The sequence below is a fragment of the Gopherus evgoodei genome, chromosome 3, assembly GCF_007399415.2.
Source record: "Gopherus evgoodei ecotype Sinaloan lineage chromosome 3, rGopEvg1_v1.p, whole genome shotgun sequence".
NCBI classification, from domain to species: domain Eukaryota; kingdom Metazoa; phylum Chordata; order Testudines; family Testudinidae; genus Gopherus; species Gopherus evgoodei.
The window spans coordinates 113,129,691-113,157,449 of NC_044324.1; the positions used below are offsets into that span (position 1 = coordinate 113,129,691).

At 41.7% G+C, this 27,759-nt stretch overlaps 1 long non-coding RNA gene across 1 annotated transcript in view; it reads left to right on the top strand.

The window, feature by feature from the left end:
- Positions 1-27,169, top strand: part of LOC115648575 — an 80,845-nt gene extending 53,676 nt beyond the window's left edge. Inside the window, exons 3-5 of the long non-coding RNA XR_003999602.1 lie at positions 11,689-11,765; positions 12,958-13,074; positions 26,834-27,169. This is a non-coding gene — a long non-coding RNA (uncharacterized LOC115648575). The remainder of the gene's footprint in view (positions 1-11,688; positions 11,766-12,957; positions 13,075-26,833) is intronic.
- The last annotated feature ends 590 nt before the right edge of the window (positions 27,170-27,759 follow it).

Sequence of the window (27,759 nt, forward strand, 5' to 3'; positions counted from 1 at the left end):
AGGCACCGGCCCTGACCCCACAACATGTTCACTATGGACAGAATTGTTAAGAGTATTTAACTGCTAGTCTCCAGTTCACTTTTTCGAAGGTTTATAACATGGCCAAATTTGTGTGGATTTTCATGTGGGTAGCAGAAGGCCACATCCCTGACACAAAGGCCACCCCCTTGCCAAATTTCTAGTCCATGCTCCAAAGCTTGGAGTAGAGCTTTTCAACATGGCCAAAAGAATGTATTTTTCTGTAACCACCCTTAGAAGTGACTGGATGATTTTGGCTGGAATTAATTTGTATCAGCTCGAAGCAGACATCCAGCATGGAAAATTTCAGCCCAAATAGTTAAAGTTTGGCAAAGCCATAAGCCGCTGAAATGGGAAATGTCAGGCAACTTGAATAATAGGCAGGGCTACCAGCATCTTCTATAATAAATATTTGTTCCTCATTCATTATTTTATACACAGTTATAACCCTGCATCTCCCCCACTTTTCATACTCAGTCTTCTTACTAAAGTAATGATATCAAGGAGCATATAACATGAACTTTCCAATCCTTTTACCTTGGTAGAAGCCCAGCAGGCTCTGACAGATCAACAAGAGCATTTCTTAGGTGAACCAAGAATATGCAGCCTCTCAAGATTACTTCATGTAGTGATGGATTAAGCATTAATAATTTATTTACTTTGTTTATTTATTTGTAAATAGAAGCACCCAGGAGCCCCAGGTATCAATGCCCCACTGTGTGTTGATCTGTATATCCAAATTTTGGCTGGAAGGAGTCCAAGGCTCAAGAAAGTTTAGACCTATAGCTCCATTCATGTGTATTGAAAGGGCACAGCTGGAGAAAAGTGGGTCCAGAGAATGGGGATTTAGATTGGAATGTGGTATTGAAATCTAAGTATCAGGCAACCTTAATAGCAGTGCTACCAGCCCCACCTATAACATACTGTACACACACACAACTCCGAAGGATTAAGAGCTTGATTTTTTCCAGGAGTGCTAATCATTTGATTTCATTTCAAGTTGTGGGTGTGAAAAATCAGGTCCTTAGACTGCTGCCCTCCCTGCTTTGCTGATGCCATGAATACAGACCTCAGCTATGAATAGTTAGCACTGTTATACCTGCAGGCTTCAGCCAGGAATGCTACATGTGAGGACAAGGGGAACAGGAACAGAAAGTCCTTGACAGGTACTAAAACTTAATGAGCTTCCAGTGTATTGACAAGTTGGTAAATACAAAGTCAGACCAATGAATAAATAGCTGTAGAAAGTTTCCAATGCAGAAAGTTTATAAGACAATTATTTACATTGTCTGGATGGCTTTAATTACAGGACAGTTCAGACTGGCTGTGTAAACATTATACAGGGGTAAATTAATCAGTTACCCCGCCAACTTGCATATTTTCCATTGCTGCACTGAGGCAAATCAGCTGTGGCTATCATGAGACTGACATGACAAGCTCCATCTTTTGTCAGTTGTAGAGACTGCCAGTTATGTCTTTAATTTCATCCTGACCATCTCTAGTAAACTAACGAAAGTTCCATTCCATTCCTCAGCACAATAGTGAATAAAACTCTTTCCAGATTACAGGGATATCCTCCTCCATGTTGTAAGAGAGCTACAGTAGAGATACCAAAAGGAGACTGTAACGGCCAGTATTTATGGAATCTGCAATTATATTACCCGTCTACCAAACCAATGGAATCCAGAGACCACTTTCTCAGCCTACTCTTAATATAATAATTACTCATTACACTTGGTTGTATTTTTTTCGTGTTGTAATTAAACTGTACTATCTAGTTGTGAACTGATTTACAATGGGACAGATTCCTTCTCAGTGTAAATCCACTGAAGTCAGTAGGGTTACACCAGGGATAAATGTGGCCTAGACCATTTTAAATCACTCTCTCTTTTTAGTTTTTCAGCCTGATGGTCAGCTAGTGTAACTCAACGTGGCTCCTTTGGCTTCAACCAGTGAACATAGATTTCAGGGGAGCCATAGAGAATTAAACCAGTTGAGAGTCTGACTCTTTTTATATAACTATCACAAACTCTTGTATGACAAGTAAAATTAATAAATAAATGTATTCAATAATAATCTCTGGTTCTGAACACTTCTCAGAATAGAGCGCAGTTCCCCTCACATAGGCACCAGAACCTGCTGCAGTTGCGATGCAGTGACACAGACTGCTGTCCTGGGGAGAGAGACTGCCAATCAGAGGGCAACTCGAGTTGGAGTGGGGCTCTGAGTCCACCTGAAGGGGAAGTTGGAAAACACTGTTAGAGAAGAAGAGGCTAGATGCTGAGCTAGTGGATGAACTAGAACCTCGGTAGGTGGTGAGAGGATAAGTTAGAAGAAGAACAGGAGAATAAAAGTAGGGGACTGGGAAGTGAAAAGGAGGAAAGAAGGAAAATAGGAAAGGAGAAGCAGAAAAAAGAACAGACATGGGTATGTGAGCAGGCACTCTTAGAGAAGTAAAATAGCGGGAAATTAAATCTACAGGCATACCGGAGAGAGAGCAAGGGAAAAGAAAACTAAAAGGTGAAAAAGGGACTTGATCAAAAAGTGGTGTGAAATGAAAACAGATCCCGGGATCACTAACAGAGATGTCCACCCACAAAGGACCTACAGTGTGTGAACAGAGAGAATGACTCTTTGAACATATATTGACGGAATATAGTTCAAAGGTTCATAATGGACAAGTGAGGGCTCAGTAGGGGAAGAAATCCCACTTGTGGATAAACTCAGTGCAAAGAGGTACAGCTACAGGAACACCCAATTTCAGGACATGTTTACACTTACCTCCGGAGAGATTGATCCAGCAGGGGTCAATTTATCGCTTCTAGTGAAGATGCGATAAATCAACCACTGAGCACTCTCCAGTCTACTCCAGTACTCCACCGGAGCAAGAAGTGTAGGTGGAGTTGACAGGGGAGCATCAGCAGTTGACCTACCACAGTGAAGGCACCGTGGTAAGTACATCAATTTCAGCTATGCTATTTTTGTTGCTGAAGTTGCGTAACTTAGACCAACTTAGCTCACCATCCCCCCCAGCCCAGTGTAGACCAGGCCTAAGGAGCACTTCAAGATGAAGAGAAGCAAAGACCAGGACAGCAAGAGTGGAGCTGGATTTACAGCCAAAGAGACAAAAAACTGATTCTTCTCTGAAGTGATACAGTATACTGTAGAGTAATCTCTTTTGTTCTTGTTAACAACAATGCATTTGGTAGTAAACGCACAGCATGTACAAGCTCACAAATGTTAATAAGTTGGTAACCTATAGTTTATTATTATAAGTGGTAAGTTTTTGGTAATGTTCTGTATTATTTATGGTCCTGATATAATTCTGGAGTTTCCCGTCTAAAGTTCTAAACAATCAAAATTATCCCTTTTGTCTTGGTTTACCTCTGCCTCTCCTTACAGTTACCATAGCCTAGCCTAGCTGGGTCACCACCAGCCTAAAATAGAAATTTGTTAAAGTGGGTTTATGACAAGCTGCATTTTAAAACTGCCTAAAATAATTTCTAAAGTAGAAACAAAAACTGAAGGAAAATGGGAATAAAGCTAATCCCCCTTGTAGTGAGCAGCGAGTGCTTTAGCTAAGAGAAGGTGATAATGGTGCATAAATCACAGTAAACTGAAAATGTAATAGACATTTTAAAAAGTAAATTACATTATTTCAAAAGATCTATGAGTTAGTACTTTAGCAAAATGAAAGATTAAATTATTTGCCTTTTTCAAGTGCCATCTAGTACAGCTAGATAACCCAACCCCATATCTATGTATACTTGTGTTATGAACTGAAATACCAGCTAATTATCAGACAAAAATCTTTTTTTTTTTAATTTTTTTTTTTTGGCTAGTTTTAGATTAAGGTTGCTATTTAACATTGAAGTTAAAATACATGTGCGCTGAGAAATGAGAAAACACTAAGTATTTAAAAGTGTGCAAAGGAACAGTTAAGAAAAGGCAGATACATTGTCAAATATCCTTACGGTAACTACAATATCCTAAAACCATGGAAACATACACTACTGCATGAAAAGTTTGTGTATGTTAATTTCCTTTTATTTAAAAACCTAAAATTTGAAAATATGGGCCTCCTTCTCTGATCAGCTCTTTTTCTTTGTGCGGAATTTAGGTAAACATGAGATCAGTGGGTTCCATCTCTTCTCATCTGGAGCAGATTATATGCTCTGTGTTGTGCAGATCAGACTAGATGATCATAATAGTCCCTTCTGGCCTTAAAAAATTCTATGAATCTCTCTTAGCTGAGTTCTGTAGTGCAGCTTTCAGACAGGAAGAGACACAGGGCCAAATTCTCTGGGGCAGCTGAGGTCCACTAAGATCTCCACCAAGAAGAGAAAGAAGGGATCATCAGGCAGCTGGTTACAGCTCCCTGATCCTGATGGTCAGTAGCCAGCTGTGGCAAGTGTTAAAGAAACTCAGGTGCTGCTCTTACCACCCCTTACATGCTTCCTCCCTCCCCTGACATATTTTTTACTCCAGGGAAAGGGGTGGAAGGAGCCACCTCTGCCAGCTTTGTGCACTACTGGCTGCTGGCCATTTATGGCCCAATTCTGGTTCCAGTGTATCATTTGAGTGACACAAAGAGGCCAGATCTCTGCCTGCTTGATACATCACATACTATTAATGAACAAGTTACAATCAAGTAAAAAAATTTAATCAGCATATTTAAATCAGGACAATAACATACCACAATCAGCAAAGGCCAACAGATGTATACACTTTCAGTGGCTAACATGAAGACATTGATGGTCTTATTTCAGGAGACAGAATCTAATCTGTACCATGCTATAGAGAAAAGAATGAGGCGTACTTGTGGCACCTTAGAGACTAACAAATTTATTTGGACATAAGCTTTTGTGGGCTAAAACCCACATCATCAGATGCATTGAATGGAAAATACAGTGGGAAGGTTTTATATATGTATATATATATATACACATACACACAGAGAACATGAAAAAATGAGGGTTGGCTCACCAACTCTAATGATACAAATCAATTAAAGTGGGCTATTATCAGCAGGAGGAAAAATCACTTTTGTAGTGGCAATCAGGATGGCTCATTTCAAACAGTTGACAATAAGGTGTGAGTAACAGTAGGGGGGGAAATAAGCATGCAGAAATAGTTTTTAGTTTGTGCAATAACCCATCCACTCACAGTCTTTTGTCAGGCCTAATTTGATGGTGTCCAGTTTGAAAATTAATTGCAGTTCTGCAATTTCTTGTTGGAGTCTGCTTTTGAAGTTTTTTTATTGAAGAATTGCCACTTTTAGGTCTGTAATAAAGTGTCCAGAGAGGTCGAAGTGTTCTCTGACTAGTTTTTGAATGTTACAATTCTTGACATCTGATTTTTGCCCATTTATTCTTTTGTGTTGAAACTGTCTGGTTTGGCCAATGTACATTGCAGAAGGGCATTTGCTGGCATATATCACATTGGTAGATGTGCAGGTGAATGAGACCTATGATGGTGTCCCTTGAATAGATATGTGGACAGAGTTGGCAACGGGGTTTGTTGCAAGGATAGGTTACTGGGTTAGTGTCTTTGTTGTGATGTATGATTGCTGGTGAGTATTTGCTTCAGGTAGGGAAGCTGTCTGTAAGTGAGGACTGGCCTGTCTCCCAAGGTCTGTGAGAGTGAGGGATCGTCTTTCAGGGTAGTTTGTAGATCCTTGATGATGCACTGGAGAGATTTTAGTTGGGGGCTGAAGGTGACAGCTAGTAGTGTTCTGTTACTTTCTTTGTTGGGCTTGTCCTGTAGTAGGTGACTTCTGGGTACTCTTCTGGCTCTGTCAATCTGTTTTTTCATTTCAGCAAGTGGGTATTGTAGTTTTAAGAATGCTTGATAGAGATCCTGTAGGTGTTTGTCTCTGTCTGAGGGATTGGAGCAAATGTGGTTGTATCTTAGAGCTTGGCTGTAGACGATGGATCGTGTTATATAGTCTGGATGAAAGCTAGAGGCATATGGGTAAGTATAGCAGTCAGTAGGTTTACGGTACAGGGTGGTGTTTATGTGACCATAGTTTATTTGCAGTGTAGTGTCCAGGAAGTGGATCTCTTGTGTGGACTGGTCCAGGCTGAGGTTGATGGTGGGATGGAAATTGTTGAAATCCTGGTGGAATTCCTCAATGGCTTCTTTTTCATGGGTCCAGATGATGAAGATGTCATAAATGTAGCACAAGTAGGATGGGGCGTTAGAAGACGAGAACTGAGGAAGCATTGTTCTAAGTCAGCCATAAAAATGTTGGCATACTGAGGGGCCATGCGGGTACCCACAGCAGTGCTATAGAGAGAATCTCATAGGTCCTGTATTCACTGCAGTGGTTCTCTGATTCCCATAGCATAATATTTAGATGGACACTGTAACTGTTAATGTCATTTTTCCTAGATACTTATAATGTGCGGCCCCATCATTTTATGGATTCCCATGGTCTGGAAGGCTAGTGTGCAGAAAGGCTGAAGATATAGGAAAGGTCATGGAAGGGATTCTTCAACTGTAATGCCCTGTGAAAGTGAGCTTCTGAAGCTACCTCCATATCAATGTGGAGGGACAAGGAAGAGCTAGGGAAGGTATGCAAGCGTATTCAGTTTATCTATAATGCAGATCCCCTGCCAACCTACACACACAGATGCAGGGTGCTTGGCAGTCACAATGGAGGAAACTGAAATTACAGAAAATGTTTAGTGTGCTAAAGAAATATTGAATTTCTACCATTCTTTTTCTTTTGCCCTTCAATTCATATTTTTGTACCACCTAAAGACAGAGCCGTGGCAGATAAAGACAAGTGAAATTACCCATTTACCTCTTCCTTGGGTTTAAAACCTAGGTATGCGGTAGCTAATCTTAACCAATACTTCATCTGCCAAGTGTAACCTATTTTTAAATTCATAAACTACCCACAGACTTTTACATTGACATAAATATTCATTATTTCTAATGATCTGAACATTTTATGCAGACACGTTTCTATGGGACGTTCACAAGCCATTCATTGCTATAATTCATGGTGTCTGATTGCTCTCTCCCCAAGTCACTTGCTATTGTTTCTGCTGCCTAATTAGATGTCTGAAATTGTGTAAACCGGATTAGCACTCTTTGGGTTAAATAGCACATACTTGTATTTCCCCACAAGTACCCTTATTCACATGTGAAGATGGCTGTTTGTGTGACAATTGTACTTAGACTGTAAGCACTTGGGGCAGGGACCATCTTTTAGTTCTGTGTTTGTACAGCACCTAGCACAGGAAAGGTCTCATTCTGACAGGGACTTTTAGGTGCAGCTGCAATACAAATAATAATAATATGAATAAAATAAAATAAAATAATAAATGCAAAGAATAGCCCACTCACTGAAGTGTTCATGGAGAAGCAGGAAAACAAGGGGCAAATAACATTATTGAACCTAAAAGCAAACGAGTATTCACAAAAAATATTTGTCAAGGTTTGCTCAATTCATCCAACTCTAGCACTCAGCGAGACTTAGCCCTCATCTAAACTACAAATTTAGGCGTTATAACTACGTCACACAGAAAATCCATCCCCCTGAGTGACGTAGTTATACCAACCTACCTCTTGGTGTAGACAGTGCTATGTCAATGGGAGAGCTTCTCCTGTCAACATAACTACTGCCTCTCAGGGAGGTGGAGTCCCTACACTGACAGGAGAAGCTATTCTGTTGGCATAAGTAGAGTCTTCACTAAGCACTACAAGGGAGTAGCCATGCTGCTACAGCGCTGTAAGTGTAGACAAACCTTAGGTCAAGTTTCAGTCAAACTGCTTGTCATTACAGTTAATTTGCTCACCATAGCGCCTTCCACATTATGGGTGTGATCTATGGTCCTAGTCCTAGGCAAATATTTCATTGACTTCAACAGGCCATTTGCCTGAGCAAGGATTGCAGTTTGGGGAATTCTGTTTGCACAATAGCTTTCTTCATGGTGATTCTCCTACTGGCAGGGCCGGCTCCAGGCCACAGCGCGCCAAGCGCGTGCTTGGGGCGGCATGCCGCGGGGGGCACTCTGCCGGTTGCCAAGAGGGCAGCAGGCAGCTCCGGTGGACCTCCCACAGGCTTGCCTGAGGAGGGTCCGCTGGTCCCGCGGCTCCAGTGGAGCAGCCGCAGGCACGCCTGCTGGAGGTCCACCAGAGCCATGGGACCACTGGCCCCCCCGCAGGGAAGCCTGCAGGAGGTCCACCGGAGCCGTGGGACCAGCGAGCGGCAGAGCGCCCCCAGCGGCGTGCCGCCATGCTTGGAGCGGCGAAATTGCTAGAACTGGCCCTGCCTACTGATATGTAATTCCATCCAAGGCCTGGTCCACTCTAGAAAGTTTTACTGGCATAGCTGTGTTGATTGGTAGTGTGAAAAAATCACCCCCCTAACCAACGTAGTTGTGCTGGAAAAAGCCCTCCGGTAGAAGGCGTATTGGACTCTTTTGCCAGTGTAGCTTATTATGTTTTGGGAACTGGTTGAAGCTATATCAGCAAAATAACTCTTGCAGACAGAAACTGCATCTCCACCAGTGTGATTTGCCAGCATAGTTCCACCTGTATAGATATACTGGCAAATTCTTTTAGGTGTAGACAGGGCCCAAAGCGAGTCTGTACATATTCATCAAATCAGGGTACGTCTACACTACAGGATTATTCTGATTTTACATAAACTGGTTTTGTAAAACAGATTGTATAAAGTCAAGTGCACGCGGCCACACTAAGCACATTAATTCAGCAGTGTGCGTCCATGGTCCAAGGCTAGCGTTGATTTCCGGAGCATTGCACTGTGGGTAGCTATTCCATAGCTATCCCATAGTTCCCGCAGTCTCCCCTGCCACTTGAAATTCTGAGTTGAGATCCCAGTGGCTGATGGGGCAAAAATCATTGTCATGGGTGGTTCTGGGTAAATGTCATCACTCATTCCTTCCTCCGGGAAAACAACGGCAGACAATCATTTCGCGCCCTTTTTCCCTGGATTGCCCTGGCAGATGCCATAGCATGGCAACCATGGAGCCCGTTCAGCTTTTTTTTTTTTACTGTCACTGTATGTGTACTGGATGCTGCTAAGAGAGGCATTACTGCAGCACTACACATCACCATTCGTTTGATACACTTTTGCATGATAGCAGAGATGGTTATCAGTTGTTCTGTACCATCTGCTACCATTGTAAATTGGCAGTAAGATTATGGTTATCTATCGTTCTGTACTGTCTGCTGCTATCATGGGTGCCCCTGGCTGAGATCAGCAGGGGGTGCAAAGGCAAAACTGGGAATGACTCCCTGAGTCAATCCCTCCTTTATGGTTTCTAAAAATAGAGTCAGTCCTGCCTAGAATATGGAGCAAGTGTACTAGAGAACCAGTGTATCAGAGAGCAGAGCTGCTCCATGTCAGATCCCACAGAAATGATGAGCTACATGGCATTCATGGGGAGTGCCCCTGCAACAACCACACCCATTGCTTCCCTCCTCCCCCAACTTTCCTGGGCTACTATGGCAGTGTCCCCTCCATTTGTGTCATGAAGTTATAAAGAATGCAGGAATAAGAAACAGTGACTTGTTAGTGAGATAAAATGAGGGGAGGCAGCCTCCTGGTGCTATGACAGTCCAGGCAGGACATTAAGCGGTGTGGAGGAGAGGAGCCGAGCATCCCACTGCTATGATAGCCCAGGCAGTACAGAATCTTTTATTTACACAGGAAAGAGAAGGGGCTGATGAAGCTCAGCCCCTAGTTGCTATGATGAGGATGGTTACCAGCCGTTCTCTACCATCTACTGGGAATGACCGAGAATCATTCCTATTTTTACCCAGGCGCCCCTGGCCAGCCTCACCTGAGGCCAACCAGGAGCACTCACGGGCTGATAGTGATGACGGATAGCAGTCATATTGTACCATCTGCCACCAGGGAGGGGAGGGGAGAGGAGTGGATACTGCTCTTCACTGCTGTAGCATCGCGTCTACCATCAGCATTCAGTAGACATAGGGTAACACTGAAAAAAGTCAAGAAACGATTTCTTTCCATTTTCTTTCACATGAGGGGGGGAAGGGAGTAAATTGACGAGCTATACCCTGAACCACACTGGACAATGTGTTTGAACCTATAGGCACTGGGAGCTCAGCCAAGAATGCAAATAGTTTCAGAGACTGCTGTGGACTGTGGGATAGCTGGAGTCCTCAGTACCCCCTCCCTCTCTCCATGAACGTCCATTTGATTCTTTGGCTTCTCCAGGCTACGCAGTGTCACGCAGCACTGTGTAGCCTAGAGATTTTTTTCAAATGCTTTGGCATTCCATCTTCTGTAACGGAGCTCTGATAGAACAGATTTGTCTCCCCATACAATGATCAGATCCAGTATCTCCTGTACGGTCCATGCTGGAGCTCTTTTTGGATTTGGGACTGCATCGCCACTGGTACTGATCAGAGCTCCATGCTGGGCAAACAGGAAATGTAATTCAAAAGTTCGCAGGGCTTTTCCTGCTTACCTGGCCACTGCATCCAAGTTCAGATTGCTGTCCAGAGCTGTGCACTGTGGGATACCGCCCGGATACCCAGGTGCACTGTGGGATACCGCCTGGAGGCCAATATCGTCAATTTGCGACCACACTAACACTAATTCGATATGGTAATACCAATTTTAGCACTACTCCTCTCAGGGAGGAGTACAGAAACCGATTTAAAGAGTCCTTTATATATATCGATATAAAGGGCCTTGTAGTGTGGACGGGTGAGGCGTTAAATAGGTTTAACGTTGCTAAAACTGGTTTAAACGCATAGTGTAAACCAGGCCTCTGTCTCATCTCATACAGAATAAAGGACTATTGTTGGATAATGCCAAGTATCAGAGGGGTAGCCATGTTAGTCTGTATCCACAAAAACAATGAGGAGTCTGGTGGAACCTTAAAGGCTAACAGATTTATTTGCGAATAAGCTTTCGTGGGTAAAAAAAAAAACCAAACTTTTTTTTTTGGGGGGGGGGGGAGATTTACCCATGAAAATTTATGCTCAAATAAATTTGAGCATAAACAATAACAATAACAATAATCCTCATTGTTATTGTTGGATTATGTAAACTGAAATAAAAGAAGAGTGTTTTGCCAATTGCTTTAGTTGAACCATGAAATAAAATGAATAAAAGTAAAATAATAAGATAATATATAATACACTGGATAAAAGGCCCAGTCAGAATCTTTCTGGTAAATGTTCCAAGTATTAAGATATTTTTTAGAATTAAAGTTATAAAGAACTAGAAATAGAGTCACTTGGAGTAAATCTTAATTTTGCTAAGGGGTTCTTGTCAGAACTGGAACAAACTGATTTTTTTTCATAGTTTGCTTTGTTATTCTCTAAACCTTTAGCATAAAGTCAATTTAATTTGATTTCTCCAAATGCAAAATAGCACAATTATTTCATGGTGGAAATGGGTTGAACTGGTTTGGACGAAAAAATCCATATTATGAATGTAATTTTCTTGTACATAAGCAAGTATGTAATAGAGATTATACACGGGTATAAAATACATTGTTTAACCATGTATTTAATTAAGGCAGTGAAAAAAAATCCCCACTTTTTGCCATCTGTGAATGCTGCCGGTACAGTCTATATTGTTGATTTTCCTCTTTTAAATGCCAGAATCCTCATTCCACAGTAGCAACCACTGTTTTCTGATGCCTTTTCATGTAGCCATTCATGGAACACTTCAGTCTTCAATCCCAAAAGGAAACACAACACACTAGGACACAAGCACCAGCTAACTTCAGGTGAGAGTGGGAACGGGCTGGGGGAGTAGAGAATCTTGAAGTCGGCTTTATTTAGAATCATTCAGGCTTAGAACCCCAGCAATCAGGTTTTCAGTGTGCCTTCTCAAGTAAGGGACAATGAAGGTATAAAGTTTTTACAGCAGAATTGAGAAAAGACTACCTCCCTTTTTCCTTACCCTATGTCCAAATAGCAGGACACATCTGCAGCAGGAGAACGCCTTCAATGACCTCTGTGTGATATAGGTATTATATCCATTTCTAAAACTGCTACTGCCCTGACTTGCTATTTGCCAAAGTTTATAAATGGAAGTAATGTGCTGTATATTTCCCCTGTACTTAAGTGACCTAGACTATATCCCAAATATAAAGGGAAAACCCAGCCAACTAGTTCACTGTCTCTTTAACGTACTGGGCTGCTCTCTGTTCTGGTCAGTTTACAAAGATAAAGACTAAGATTTTCCTTACCCTGATGCACCAGGTAGAGCTCATTGCCAAATATAGGTAGGCTCATTTCAGGGAAGGGATAATCAAAGCAAAGGAGAATAAGCAGTTTTACCTGGGAATGAGAAGTTTTAATTTCTGGTTGCCAGTCTGTCTCCCAGAGTCTACAGGACCCCTAAGCCAGGCTTGGTTTGAGAATCTCCTGCTTATTGTACCCCTTGAGTTGGGAAAAGTAAGCACAGTTTTTTGGTATGCATATAAAACAATCCCTGTTGCAGAAACACCAGGCCACCTGTTCAGTATCAGACATGGCAGTGGCATGCTAGGCTCTATTATCTCCCTAGATTGGGGGAAGAGAGAATCAAGAGACTTTCTGTTGTCCTTTGAGTGACTTGCCCCGAAGCTCTTCATTTGCCTGATGGAAAGAAACCCTTTCTCTCTCCAGCTGGCAGGCTGGGCAGGTTGTCTCTGGTGGGGCATGATCTTCACTTAGCCTCTTTGACAAGGAGTAAACCCCTTCCTTCCCCATCTTTGCAGGGTTCTGTAAACCCTGGCCAATTCCTCCTTTCCATCCAAAGCCAGTTTTCTTCTATAAATATGTTGATGAGATTCAGATGGCTGCATTGTCAACATAGCTAGCAACCATCATACAGACAATAAAAACCAGATAGGTTGGTGGGCAAATTATTTATGCGAAAGATGAGACAAGAGTTGCGCACTTCAGATTTGTTTTTTCATGTTGTTACTTTAGAAGCCTGTGACAGAACCTTCCCAGCAGCCAGGATTCCCATCAGTTACTTCCAGGCTTTCGTTAAACACTACAAATAAAAAGACACAAGAGCACCATATTATGTTTGATGTTTCTATGGTGAGTTGCCATTGTAAAGTGCCTCTGACTACCTCCTGCTGTTTATGTGACCCACCCTGCTTCATTCTAGCATATATTACATTGTGTTAACCAGTTGGGATATAAATACTTCAGAAAGGAAAGTGTATCTAATGGAACTTGAAGCTTGCATGGCAAAAAGTGCTCTCAAGGGGAGGAAAGGACATACAAATCCCCCCTTTTCAGGGGAGGGATTTACAGCAGCATTAGTTTCAACTTGCTTAGTCACTGCTGGGCAAAAAGCCACATTTTTGTTCTTGGTGTGGCAACTTTTCCAAATAAGAAACCAGAAGAGTAAAATCAGCTGAAGCATTAGTCTTCTCCATGTGATCACTGCTTGGCAAACTCTTCCTTCTTCAGTTGAATTATAAACTACAGTAGAGTACATGGGGAAAAAGACATTTAGCAAAGATATGAATCTAGACTTTACATAACAAGAACACTTGAAACAAACAATGGTCAAATCAAAGAGTCCTCAATATAAGCAGACATTCTAATGTATTGTTGAGTTAATTGTACTACATAACTTCTAGTCAAAAAGTTGCCAATCCTGGCCCTTTTCAGGAACTCCTGTGCAATATCAGTAGGAACATGTAATTGATTGATACTGAATAACCACAGTTATGATACAAACTTGTAGTCTTCCAAAAGTGTGGCTCTATTATTTTACTTTAAAGAGAAAAAGAGTACATTAGCTAACAAGATTAGAGATCCAATGGCACAAAACAATTTGAACAATACAGTTTTGACAACATTCGAGTAGGTATGCCTTGTCAGCTAAAAAGAGATGTCGAAAAATCTAATCAGGTGCTGTAGTGAAAAAATAAATGAGATTCCACAAATACTAAGAGGAATTTTTTCATTAGAAGTTTTTTTAGGTTAGCAAAGGAAACAGCTGTTGAGAACCATCAGAGGAACTGGTTGAAAATTTTCTGATGGAACAGCTTTTCAATGGAAAATGTTGATTTGACAAAAATCAAACTATTTCATGGGAATATATTGGGTTTTTTTTAATTGTCAATTAAAAATTCTCTAAAGATTTTATTTCAATAACATTAAAGTATTTTTATTTTATTTTATCATTTTGACATATAATTTAAATGTCAAAACAATAAAGTAAAAATGAAGCTCTTTGATCTTATTGAGACAAAACATTTTGATATTATTGAGTAAAAAAGAATGACAAAATCAATACTCACAAAACACTTCAATTTTGAAATCATCATTTTGCAGATAAGTTCCTGTGAAACATTTCAATATTTTCCCAAATTATTATTTTTTTTTGGAATTTTTGTTTTAAGAGAAATTTTGACCTTTTGTTCTGATTTGGGATGAAAGGAAATTTTAAAATGTTGGAATTTCTCGTGGAACAGAAATTCTGTGTTTCAACCATCTCTAATCAAGTGAAGGACAGGGTATGTTTGTCACCCCTCTGTGCCAGACAGTGGAGTCTTTAGGGTCCTTGGAAAAGTAGAAGGGCAGTGGAGAAAATGTTTCCAATACCGTTAGTACACTATGCTATTCAAAGAGTAGCACCTAACAGTGGATGATATGGTTGAAATTTCAAAGCTGACTAATGGATTTAGCTACAGGTTGTGTGGCAAAATTCTCTATAACTTTGAAAATCTCACCCTATATTATATACCCAAACATCTTGCACGGAGTTAAAAAATAACAAATAATAAGCATATAATCATACTAACTACTCTGCTAATCCTTGTCTCAGAAACTTTCTGTTTAAGAAGACAGCTACACTGATCCTTCTGGAAGAGCACACCACCATAAGTACGTCAGCTCCAGAATGTGCAAACCATGCACCTTGGTCAGCTGCTACAGTACCAATCCTCTTATAAGTAACACAAATACACTGAAGATAAAAATAGGAAATTCTCAAACATCTTTTGTTTATTGGCTATGACTATTGCTAGCATCATAGTATAACATTTACTTTAGGTTCTAAGAACTGTTGGGTGGAGATCTAGCTAAATGACGAGCCAATTATGCACAACAGTTTTATGCACAAATTTTTGAACAGTGCACACAAATCAGATATTTGCACACATACAGAAGAAACAGTGATATATCAAAATAATATGAAAGATACAAAGCATAAAACATAAACATTGACTGGTTGCTGTTCCCAAAAATCATATTTCTGTCCAAACATTCTGTAACTCACCAAATTATGCTAAATTGATTTAAACAATGTTTAATCCAATGGGGCTTTGCACTAGTTTAACTAGATTGATTTAAACTCAATTTAGTTAAACCACTACGTCTTTTCTAGGGTAGACAAGGCCGTACAGTAGCTTCCCCAAAATATCGCAGTAATACAGTTCTGCAGCAGGCTTTCTGCAACAGGATCCACAGACAGCATACTGCAGGGGCAGGAGTATGATGATCACCCTACTTTGTATCTATGCTTTCTGAGCCAGCAATAATCTCTGTGCACAGCCCCACTTTACAAGTTATTTGCATTCTAATAGAAATAGACTGTCTGAGAGTGCTATGCTTCAGACTGCATTTTCCAAAGGTATAAACTAATGCTGCATCTCTGTGAATTCATTTACAGATCCATTTGTGTTTATGTCTAGACCCCCACCAGATTTTGGTCCAAAACCTTTGGACAAAATTCCTCTCTGTTCTAAAACTGACAGAAATCAACAGGATTATACCATGACTGAATTTATCCCTTCATGCTAAACAGTTATAAATCAAACAAGAGCTGTTCATATTTTAATGGAATTCCTAGAAAAGAAGCTTTTCAAAAGAGGGTTAAGACTAAGTTTATAAAACTTAACTATGTACCTAATCTGTCTGGGAAAATTCTTACCTCACTTTGTACATTCTGAAGGCTACCTCCAACAGCAATGCTAAACAAGCAATTTTTAAATTTAAAACAAATAATTGCATATATATATATATATATATATATCAAAATAACACTGTTTGTTTAACACTGAGGTGATCATGTGTACTGGCAAAATTCCACCCAGGAAATTCCATTGCCATATCTCACAGACCCTAAGTAACCCCCTTTACCAAGAATATAGGGGCTTTAATGGTAATAAATAGTCAGGCGAAAAGGAAATTAGTTTTTCATCAGAAAGACACAAGGTCAAATCCTGAGCTGGTGGTAAGTATTAAAGCTTCATGGAGCTGTGGTAATTTACACCAGCTGAGGATCTGCTTCATAGGGTCTAATTCTGTGGTTATTTTTTTTGGTTTTACATCAGTATGACTCTATTGATTTCAGTGGAGTTAATTCTGATTTATAGCAATGTAACTGTGAGGAGAATCAGGCCGACAGTCCCAGCACCCCTATGTGCCATGCTGGGGAAACATTCCCATATTGACTCATAGGCAAAAAACACTTAACCATCAAGCCTATTTTATACTGCCACCGTTTCCCATCCAAGTAATGGCCTCTTCTGATGCCACTTAATTTGTGAGTGCCAATGGTATCAGAACACAGAGTAATAGGCTACAGGCTTTTATAGTCTGGCCCACTGGTAATCAACAGATGAGACCCACTGTGCTATTCATCTACATGGCCCTGCAAATAAAAGTTGTTACATAATCCCCTTTTCATGCTGCCTACATGGTGAGCCAGCGGGCTTGGGATTGGATGAATGGCAGAGAGGAGTCTAGGCAGCAGCCACAGAAAAGGTAGAAAGAGGCTTTGTGAGGCAGCACTTGCTCTGGAACAGAGCCCCTTCCTTCTAGCCACTTTCAGAACTTCCCCAGTGCAGAGGCAGAGTATGGAGCAGGTGACTGAGTGTAGCTGTGCCCTTATCTGCGCACGTTCGGAGCTCCATAGTTTTATTCTGCAGGAACTGCCCCTGCACAATTTCCTCTTGCTCATATATATCAAGGACAGGGAGTTAATTGTACATAGATCTCTGGGTTCATTTGTTGTGCTACTTACATAATTTGAAAGGGATACAGTCAACTGATTGTCCATGTAACAATGGAGCCTATCGCTCCAACTTCCAGTAGTTTCCTCTAGGGTTTCTGATGGCTCTGAAGCTCTGCAAATAGCCAAACTAGCAGAACAACATGATCCAAATCCCTGAATGCCCTCCCCACCTCCTCCTCCACTTCCACTTGGCCTACTACTTTTTTAGTCAATTATGGTTCGGTAATAAGAAGTTCATCCATTTATTACAAATTCCTTTATTTTTTTTTTATTGAAAGCAGGCTCTAGGCACCAGCAAAGCAAGCACGTGTTTGGGGCGGCACAATTCCTGGGGCAACATCCCAGTTTTTTTTTTGGGAGGGGAGCAGCATTCTGGCCACTCTTTCTTTTTTGGGAGCGGGGGCAGTTGCACTCTCAGAGCTTGTGGTGGCAAATTTTTTGCTTGCGGTGGCAAAAAACCTAGAGCCAGCCCTGATTGAAAGACCTGCTTCTGTTGGGTCTCAGAGTTTAGTCAGAGAAAATATACTTGGTATCTGACAGCAGATGAGTTTGTAGGAGGTCTCATTTAGCGTTCTTGCAGATATTCACTTTTTTTACATTGTCGGAGGCACCGGGGGCATTAACCATTATTCATAATTGATATTCCATCCAAATGGCAGAGTACCCTGGAGACTGCTTGACATTTTGATCTGTTAAACAGCTACCCTAGTTATCGTCGGCATTTAGGCAGAGGGAGCTGGGGCAGGGGGGCGCAGAGAGGGCTGCCTACAGCAAGTAATGGGGAGTGCGGCATCAGGGGAACCTCTCCTCGCCCCAGCTCACCTCTGCTCCACATCCACCCCTGAGCACGCCGCCTCACTTTGCTTCTTTCCCTCCCAGGCTTGCGGTGCCAAACAGCTGATTGGCACCACAAGCCTGGGAGGCGGGAGAAGTGGAGCGGTGATGGCGTGCTTGGAGAGGAGGCGGAGCAGAGGTGAGCTGGGGCAGGGAGCTGCCACACGGCTCCCCAAGCCAGGGGGAGTTGCCACGGGGGGAGGGGCCTCAGGGCGGAGGGGAGGAGCTGCCACGGGGGGGAGCCTCAGGGCGGGGAGGGGAGCTGCTGCGGGGGGCGCCTTGGGGAGGGGACTGAGAGCTGCCACAGGGCTCGGGGAATGGGGAGGCGCAAGGTGGAAGTTTCGTCTAGGGCACAAAACATCTTTGCACCTGCCTTGGGCAACTCACTTCACAGGTGCACCAAGATCTATTCGGATGCCAACAGATTTCTCTGCTTATCACTGGTCCCACTGTCCTCCTCTGCAAATCCCCACCTCTGGGTGGAACCTGTATCAGGATCTCCATGGGTATGTCTACATATGTAGCTGGGGATGTTATTTCCAGCTTGAGGAGACATATTCACTTCTCATCGAACTACCATGCTAAAATTAGAATGGAGCTGAGCAAGCTGCGGGAGGGGCAAGCCTACCCATCAGAGATCCTAGGCATGTACTCAGGAAGGCTAGCCTATCCCACTGCTCATACTGCCATGGCTACATTCTATTTTTAGTGCACTGGCATGAATAGATCCGGTGCAAGTATATCACCTCAAGCTAGGAATCAGACCCCCAGCTCCAAGAATAGGCAGTCCTTAAGTGAAAAGCCTTGGAGTTTTTTGGGTGCTTGTTTGTTTAATTGATTAATTATTTGTTTCTTCCTTGGGCTTTTCTATGGAAGCAGGGGATATATGGCCAGATTTTTTAAAAGGTATTTAGGCACCTTATTCCCCTTGAAATCAATACGGGTCAGATCCTTTATACCATAAACATCAATAGGAGCTAATTTTAAAGAGTTAAGGAAATTAGTTAGGGAAGTGGATTGGACAGAGGAATTAGTGGATTTGAATGCGGAGGAGGCCTGGAATTACTTTAAGTCGCAGCTGCGGAGACTGTCGGAAGCCTGCATCCCGAGAAAGGGGAAAAAAACCATGGGCAGGAGTCGTAGGCCAAACTGGATGAGCAAACAACTCAGAGAGGGGATTAGACAAAAGCAGACCGCTTACAGGGAGTGGAAGAAAGGCAGGATCAGTAAGGAAAGCTACCTTGGTGAGGTCAGAACATGTAGGGATAAAGTGAGGAAGGCTAAAAGCCGCATTGAACTGGACCTTGCAAAGGGAATCAAAACCAATAGTAAAAGGTTCTACAGCCACATAAATAAGAAGAAAACAAAGAAAGAAGAAGTGGGGCCGCTATACACAGAGGATGGAATGGAGATCAAGGATAACCTAGGCATGGCCCAACATCTAAACAAGTACTTTGCTTCAGTTTTTAATAAGACTAGTGAACCTTGGGATGATGGAGGGATGATTAACGGGAATGTGGATATGGAAGTGGATATTACCGCAACTGAGGTAGAGGCCGTACTTGAACAGCTCGATGGGACGAAGTCGGAGGGCCCGGACAATCTCCATCCGAGGATATTAAAGGAACTGGCGCGTGAAATTGCGAGCCCGTTAGCGAAAATTTTTAAGCAATCGGTAAACTCGGGGGTTGTGCCGTATGATTGGAGGATTGCTAATGTAGTTCCTATTTTTAAGAAAGGGAATAAAAGTGATCCGGGTAATTATAGGCCTGTTAGCTTGACGTCTGTAGTATGCAAGGTCTTGGAAAAAATTTTAAGGGAGAAAGTAGTCAAGGACATAGAGGTCAATGGTAATTGGGACGAATTGCAACACGGATTTACTAAAGGTAGATCGTGCCAAACCAATCTGATCTCCTTCTTTGAGAAGGTGACGGATTACTTAGATAAAGGAAATGCGGTAGATATAATTTACCTAGATTTCAGTAAGGCGTTCGACACGGTTCCGCACGGGGAACTGTTAGTCAAATTGGAAAAGATGGGAATGAATATGAAAGTTGTAAGTTGGATAAGGAACTGGTTAAAGGGGAGACTCCAGAGGGTCGTATTGAAAGGTGAATTGTCAGGCTGGAAGGAGGTCACTAGTGGAGTCCCTCAAGGATCGGTTTTGGGACCGATCTTATTTAACCTTTTTATTACTGACCTTGGCACAAAGAGCGGGAATGTGCTAATAAAGTTTGCGGATGACACGAAGCTGGGGGGTATTGCTAACACGGAGAAGGACAGGGATACTATTCAGGAAGATCTGAACAACCTTGTAAACTGGAGTAATAGAAACAGGATGAAATACAATAGTGAAAAGTGCAAGGTTATGCATTTAGGAACTAATAATAAGAATTTTGGATATACGTTGGGGGCGCATCAGTTGGAAGCGACGGAGGAGGAGAAGGACCTTGGGGTGCTGGTTGATAGCAGGATGACTATGAGTCGCCAATGTGATACGGCTGTTAAAAAAGCAAATGCGATTTTGGGATGCATCAGGCGGGGTATTTCCTGCAAGGATAAGGAGGTGTTAGTACCGTTATACAAGGCGTTGGTGAGACCCCATCTGGAATACTGTGTGCAGTTCTGGTGTCCCATGTTCAAGAAGGATGAATTCAAACTGGAACAGGTTCAGAGACGGGCTACAAGGATGATCCGAGGAATGGAAAAACTGCCTTATGAAAGGAGACTCAAAGAGCTTGGCTTGTTTAGCCTGGCCAAAAGAAGGCTGCGGGGGGATATGCTTGCTCTATATAAATATATCAGGGGGGTTAACGTTAGGGAGGGAGAGGAATTATTTAAGTTTAGTACTAATGTAGGCACGAGGACGAATGGGTACAAACTGGATATTAGGAAGTTTAGACTTGAAATTAGACGAAGGTTTCTAACCATTAGGGGAGTGAAGTTCTGGAACAGCCTTCCGAGGGAAGTAGTGGGGGCAAAAGACTTTCCTGGCTTTAAGACAAAGCTTGATAAGTATATGGAGGGGATGTTATGATAGGATTGTTAATTTGGGCAATTGATCTTGGATTACCACCAGATAGGTCTGCTCAATGATCTGCGGGGAGATGTTGGATGGCATGGGAACTGAGTTACTGCAGAGAATTCCTTCTTGGGTGCTGGCTGGTGAGTCTTGCCCACATGCTCAGGGTTTAGCTGATTGCCATATTTGGGGTCGGGAAGGAATTTTCCTCCAGGGCGGATTGGCAGGGGCCCTGGAGGTTTTTCGCCTTCCCCTGCAGCGTGGGGCACGGGTCGCTTACTGGTGGTTTCTCTGCAGCTTGAGGTCTTCAAACCAGTTTTGAAGATTTCAATAACTCGATCCTGGGATAGGGGTTGTTATAAAATTGGATGGGTGGGGTTCTGTGGCCTGCCTTGTGCAGGAGGTCAGACTAGATGATCAGATTGGTCCCTTCTGACCTATGAGTCTATGAGTCTATGAGTCTATGAGTCTAAAACCTTCAAAAATCTGGTCCTTTGTCCTACAATTTGCAGTTTATTTGCTCTTACGAAAAAAATTCATGAAAGAATATGGTAGAACATATTCAAGCTGCAGCACAAAAAAGAAAGCAGCTTTTCTCAACACGGGCAAATTACAAAGGTTATATCTGCTAGATGGAAACTGGATATTTTCAATCATAGATATTTCATTACTCACAATAGGATTGAACCTAAATAGTTGACTCCAGGAAAACTTCCTAGAGGGGTTAAATGGCCGCTTCATTCCCATTACTGCACAAAATGCTTCTTCAGGTGCTAAAATGCACTTAAACCCTGAAAAAATAAAGGTGAGGGACAATGGAGTCTGCAGGTTATTTTTCTCAGTGATGCCCTGGGGAACATTTGTATAGGTTAGCGATGTGGCGTAACCTAGCGGGAAAAGAGTTGGTTGACTAACATCATTTAGAGGAAAGTGTGTTTTTATACTATGTTTTTGTGTTCTCTATCTTCAAATAACATGGCTCTTTGTGCATACTTTGATCAAATAAAATAAACATTTATTAATAAATGATGCTGCTGGTTCTGGCTTTGTGCTAGATCTTCACAGAGAACCTGATTTTGTTATCAGTGGGGTAACCGTGTTAGTCTGTATCCACAAAAATGATGAGCAGTCCAGTGGCACCTTGAAGACTAACAGATTTATTTGGGAATAATCTTTTGTGGGTAAAAAACTCACTTCTTCTTCAAAAAAACCCAAACCACTTCATCCATGCATCTGAAGAAGTGGGGGTTTTTACCCATGAAAACTTGTGCCCAAATAAATCTGTTAGTCTTTAGTTAGTGCCACTGGACTCCTCATTGTTTTTGTTTTTCTCACTCTATTCTGATTTCTTCTGTTATTTCTGGGAATCTTTACACCTGTTGTTACATAGGTCTTTCCCATTATATTCCATCTGGCTACTTAGAGCCAGATTCTGATATTTTCAGTCACACTAGGCCAGACTGTGAACTCCTTACTCCCATGTGTGAGCTGTTCCTCACACGAGTCCCAGTGACTTCAGTGGGAGTGCTCCTGTAAGTCATCACTTACCAGCTGGAGTGAGGGTTCCACAAGCCAGCACACTGCATAGTACTTTGCTTCACCACAAGTCTGACTGAAGTCAGCAGGGTGTCTCACCAACAGGACTAATCAACATGAGTAAGGACAGCAGAAGCCGGCTCTTGGCAATTGGTCCCAAGAATGTTTGGGCCAGATTCTGTCTCCTTTACTTATTCTGGGTATATATTTGTACAGTCCCTAGCACAATGAATTGGGCCCCAATCAGAGACTCTGGGAACTACTGTAATAAAAATAATAATTTATTGCTGGGAAGTGATTCATCACAAGTTAGAAGTGTAATTCAGTTAAGTAAGCTAGGTAATTGCTGCCCTAGCCATCCACCTCAAAAACTTACTGCATTTCAAAATGTGAAATAGCTTTCTCTGCAGGCATTAGATAGGGTTTGTAAAGTCAATTTGTATCTTTAAACCTAATTTGGCATCAGGCTAATGCATAAAGTTCACTCTTAGTGCCTGAGGAATAAGGCAAGTCATTCAAAAAAGGATCTTATATTAGGCCAGTGCTATGCTTTTACCATATGCTTTCACACTAATGGGAATTAATTGATTCACCCTACACGTGCACACAAGAACACTGGCTGTTACTAACACAAGCTCTAATGGGTTTTCTCACTGTTCAATTCCAGAGAGGAAAAATGAAAAGTGGGGAGAAGGCAAAATCTAATATTTATTGGACTGGATACATTTAAACAAAGGTTTGGCTCAGAAACATTAAAGGCTGCATTGTAACTTTACAATGCTGTCCTGTGCACATCCCTCAGCCCACGCGGCTTCCTGCAGCCCCCATTGGCCTGGAGTGGTGAACTGCAACCAGTGGGAGCTGTGATCAGCTGAACCTGCGGGTGCTGCAGGTAAACAAACCGTCCCAGCCCACCAGCGGATTTTCCTGATGGGCTGTGTGCCAAAAGTTGCCAATCCCTGATCAACCCCTTCATAGCTAACATTTTAATTACATTGTTTTATGTTTATTCATGTATAGGGTAATTATTCTGCACCAAAACCTTGCACTTGAAACCATCACTGTGTTTTGGAATATAAACAGGTTCATCTAACTATTGAAAGTTGACCCATATTTTTTTCATTGGCCTAAACCAAAACACCACATCTGAACACCCCTAAACTTTAGAGTGTTTAAAATCAGGATTCAAATCTAAAATTTGCAGCTCCAGCCCATTTCTAGTTTGAAACTGTGAAGCCTGTGTGCCAAAGGCACATACCTAATTGCCAGGTTATGTAGAATATTCCTACTTCTGTATTTTTCTCAGTAAATGTGTATTAATTATATCTTTGGTAAATTACACAATGAGCTCTTTATAAGTTTAATTGGAATTTTACCTCTCATTTTCTGCATGCAGTTGTAACTACTGCTGATTGCAGGAACCTATGACGTATTTTCTATTGTGCCAAATTTTCTCATGGTGAAATTTGGAGAAGAAAAACTCAGGCTTTTGGCTAAAGGAATATTTATACCATATTTAGCTTTTCTCTTCCTTTAATGTGAAAATGAATAGTATCGGGGATAATGTATGGGCTATTTACAATCCATTGGAAAATACATAATTTATTAAATGTACTTAGAGTGAGAACATTTAAATTGAGTTTTGCAAATTTGGGATTATGCTTGACGTAGGCTACTGAATCTGCTGAATTATTCAAAGCAGAAAACTGCAAGTGGGAATAACAATAAAACCGACGGGGACTTGGAATGTGTTTTAATTTTGTTTAAAAATAAAAGGTTTAAAAATTAAATATAGCTATGTTACACTCAGAAAAACTTTATTTCCTCTTCATTAAAATAGTAGTTTCTGATGGGTAGTTATTAATTCTGTTAGACTGATACGAGTAGTATTTTAACAGGCAATGTATGCACACCCTGAGTGATATTAAACCAGAATCATAGATGGGATTGTATTATCCACTGAGCTAACAGAAATGAAATATAATAGTAAGCTACTTCCCATACCCAGTTTTTAATTTCCAAATAACCAATGGACTTCTTCTTTCTTTTTTTTTAAGGAAGGGATTGAGGGCAGCCCAGATTCTGAAAATCCTTTCAAAGATTTGGAGAAATCAGTTTAAAATGAAAACTCATTTTCACTCTTATCTGTCATGGCCGCTACTGCTCCATAAAATAAATGTGTTAAGTAAATAAAGTGCTCTGGGATTCTTCAGGGTGAGAGGCACTATGCAAATAAGTAACTGTTATTACTGTAGCTGGGCACAACCAAAAGAAAATCTATAATATTCAATTAAAGCTAAATCCAGTTTGCTATTATCAAAGGATCAGATTACCTAGTGTCTGAAAAGAAACCTCTTACATATACAAAGAAGAGATTTTTCTTGGCAGAAAATTTCTTCTTCACCTGCTATGATGAGAAAGCTGCTCAGGAACTGAAATGAAACCCAAGTATTTGCTTAGGCCCTGTTTTCTTATCAGATAATATGGGCAACTCCCATTGATTGAAATGGGCTTTATTCACATCCTGTAGTAGGCAAACAGGACCTCTGCAAGGTAGGTTGTAGGGACAGAAAAGATCAAAAGCCAGATTTATGAACATATTGAAGGATTGTCACTGAGTCAATCCCTTCCAAGCCCAGTTCTCCCGTTCACTTTTTTTTTTCTGTTTAGTTTAGTTGGAAACAATATAGTGATGACGTGAAAGAAAATGTCTTTAAAAAATAACCTCAGCTGCCTCCCACAGCTCTCCTAACCATCTATACATGCCCCAGCTCCCACTATAGGAGGAGGAACAGAGCCTCCTGTCGTGTCCTATTTAGATCTTTTCCCTCCTGAACTGCATTTGCTCATCAAATGAACTCACAAAAACAGCAAAAGAAACCAAGAAAGCAAAACAAAACATATCATAGCATGAATGAAGAGAACATCAGAAGTAAAACCATTAGCTCCTTACCCCATTGAGCATTGCTACTCAAAGGTGCTGGTGCTCACTGTAGAAAGCCATGGATCGCCATGCGAAGAGTAATTTGGGAATCAGATGAGGTAGAAGCTGATGACACTCCAACATGCCAATATGAGCTTGATGGCATGTGCATCCTTGCAAAGGGCAGTGTCAATCAAAAGATCTATTGGAATAAATCAAATTCTGAACAGACATTATATCCCATATGTATTATGTCCCTGCTCCTGTGACATGAGTCAGGAATTTGGGGGGAAGAGACAACCATCTCTATCCATCCAAGCATTTGTAAGGAGTGCTGTGTGTGGATGTTGGGAAGTAGTGCACCTGAAATGGGCTGATCAGTGTGGACACACTGCGCTGCTCCGTCTTGTACAGGCTCAACCGCACAGGTGAAAGTACCAATGATGCAGTTCTCTAGGGCAAACAAAGCTCATCAGACCTAATTCATCTCTAGCGTAACTACTCCAGTGGCTTCAATGGGATGTCACCATGGATGAATTAGGCCCTTCATATTCTCTGAAAAGCTTCATTACTTACTGATACCTTCAATCTTTGATTATTACTATACCTTTACATCATGCTGCATCTGCTGACAGACAAATTGATATTGCTGGGCCAATGTCTTCATTAAAAAGACAGAGCTAAATGTTACTGCAAGGCAGACATCTAATCACTGGAAAGCCACTTCCTCGAAACTCAGGAACTAACTGGGTCACATTATGAGACTGATTTTGCAGTCTGCTTCATATGCTCTTTCTCTGAATCACTGATTCTGACATTTTTTTTAATATTTCATAAAGTCTTTCAACAACTGACTGACATACAGCCTGGGATCATAAATCTTTTAATAAGATATCAGTGTGTCTAGGCTTCATCATGTATTGGGTAAAAAGAGGAATGGTCTTTGTTCTTACTTTGATTTTCCCCTCTTTCTCCATACAACAAAGGGAACAGTTGTCACACTTAAAAATTGTCCTTTTGGAGAAAAAAGGCTTGGAGAAAATGCCTGGGTTTGCCCAGTTAGAGGAGTTTTACTCTTCTCATAGCTGGTTAAAATGAAGACATCTTTTCCTGGACTAATTTTGAAAATACTTGCAAAAATATGAGTATGTGACTACTTTTTGAGGCAAAAGCTGCACCTTTTAATAAAAAATAAAATAATTATAAATTTTTCATGTTCAAAGCATTTTACAAACATTGATTAATGAGCTAATACTTTTGCACCTTTACAAAAGAGTACCCTTTATATGGCAGAAGACAAATAGTTATGACAACGGAGTATGCTGAGGTTTTTCAGCCACAAAGAAGTAGTTTCTGTGAGTACTGTACAAACAGTGGGAAACTGCATCCGCCAGTGTTGGAGAAATATCTCAAAACAGACTAGTGATCCTGATTCTTTCTTTCTTTCTTTCTTTCTTTCTTTCTTTCTTTCTTTCTTTCTTTCTTTCTTTCTTTCTTTCTATGGAAGCTACCTCTCAAAATCCAGCAGGTCCAAGGGAATGGAGAGATGTGTGGGACACACAAGTGGATGGCAGCTCAACCCCACCTGTAAGAAAATCCAGTTTACCCACAGAGTTTTCTGCTGTTCAAGGAAGACAGATGACCTTTGTTGAGGATTCAGTACTCTGAAGAATTGAAAGAACATTCTGCAAGGGTCAGGTGGACAACAGGAAAGTGTGCTACCTTCCCAGAGTCAAGACACAAAATATCACTCTAAGATTGGATAGGCTTCTGCATAGGTGCCAACTCTGTGGGTGCTCCAGCCTTGGAGCACCCAGGAAAAAATTAGCGGGTGCTTAGTACCCACCAGCAGCCAACTCTTCCCCCTCCCTCCCAGCGCCTTCTGCCTACCACAATCAGCTGTTTCGCAGGGTGCAGGAAGTGCTGGGAAGGGAGGGAGAGGAGCTCGGATGGGATGTTCTCGGACGTGGCGCAGGGGCGGGAAGAGGGGATGGGACGGGGTCATGGGTGCAGAGCCTGAGGCTCAGTGGGGGTTGAGCACCCCTGGGGAAAAGAGAAAGCCTGTGGGCTTCTGACAGGCAAGGCTCCAAGGTTCATATCAGTACTAATGACACTGCATGTGGGATATCTCACAAATAGCAACTGACTTCAGGGAACTCGGAAGTGGGCTGAAGAAGAAGAATGTACAAGCAATCTTCTCTGAGATCCTTTCTGTCTCATGAGCGAAGGAATGCAGAAGATTCTGGAAGTGAATCACTGGCTAGGTAAGTGGTGTATGGTGGAGGGTTTTGGTTTTGTGGAACATTGGTCCTACTTCTCTGGGGCAGAGGGTTGCATAGTTTGGCTGGTCTTCACCTCAGTGCAGAGGGGGCCCAGTCTCCTTGGGGACAGGCTGGCTAAAGTAGTCAGGAGAGAGTTAAACTAATAGCAAAG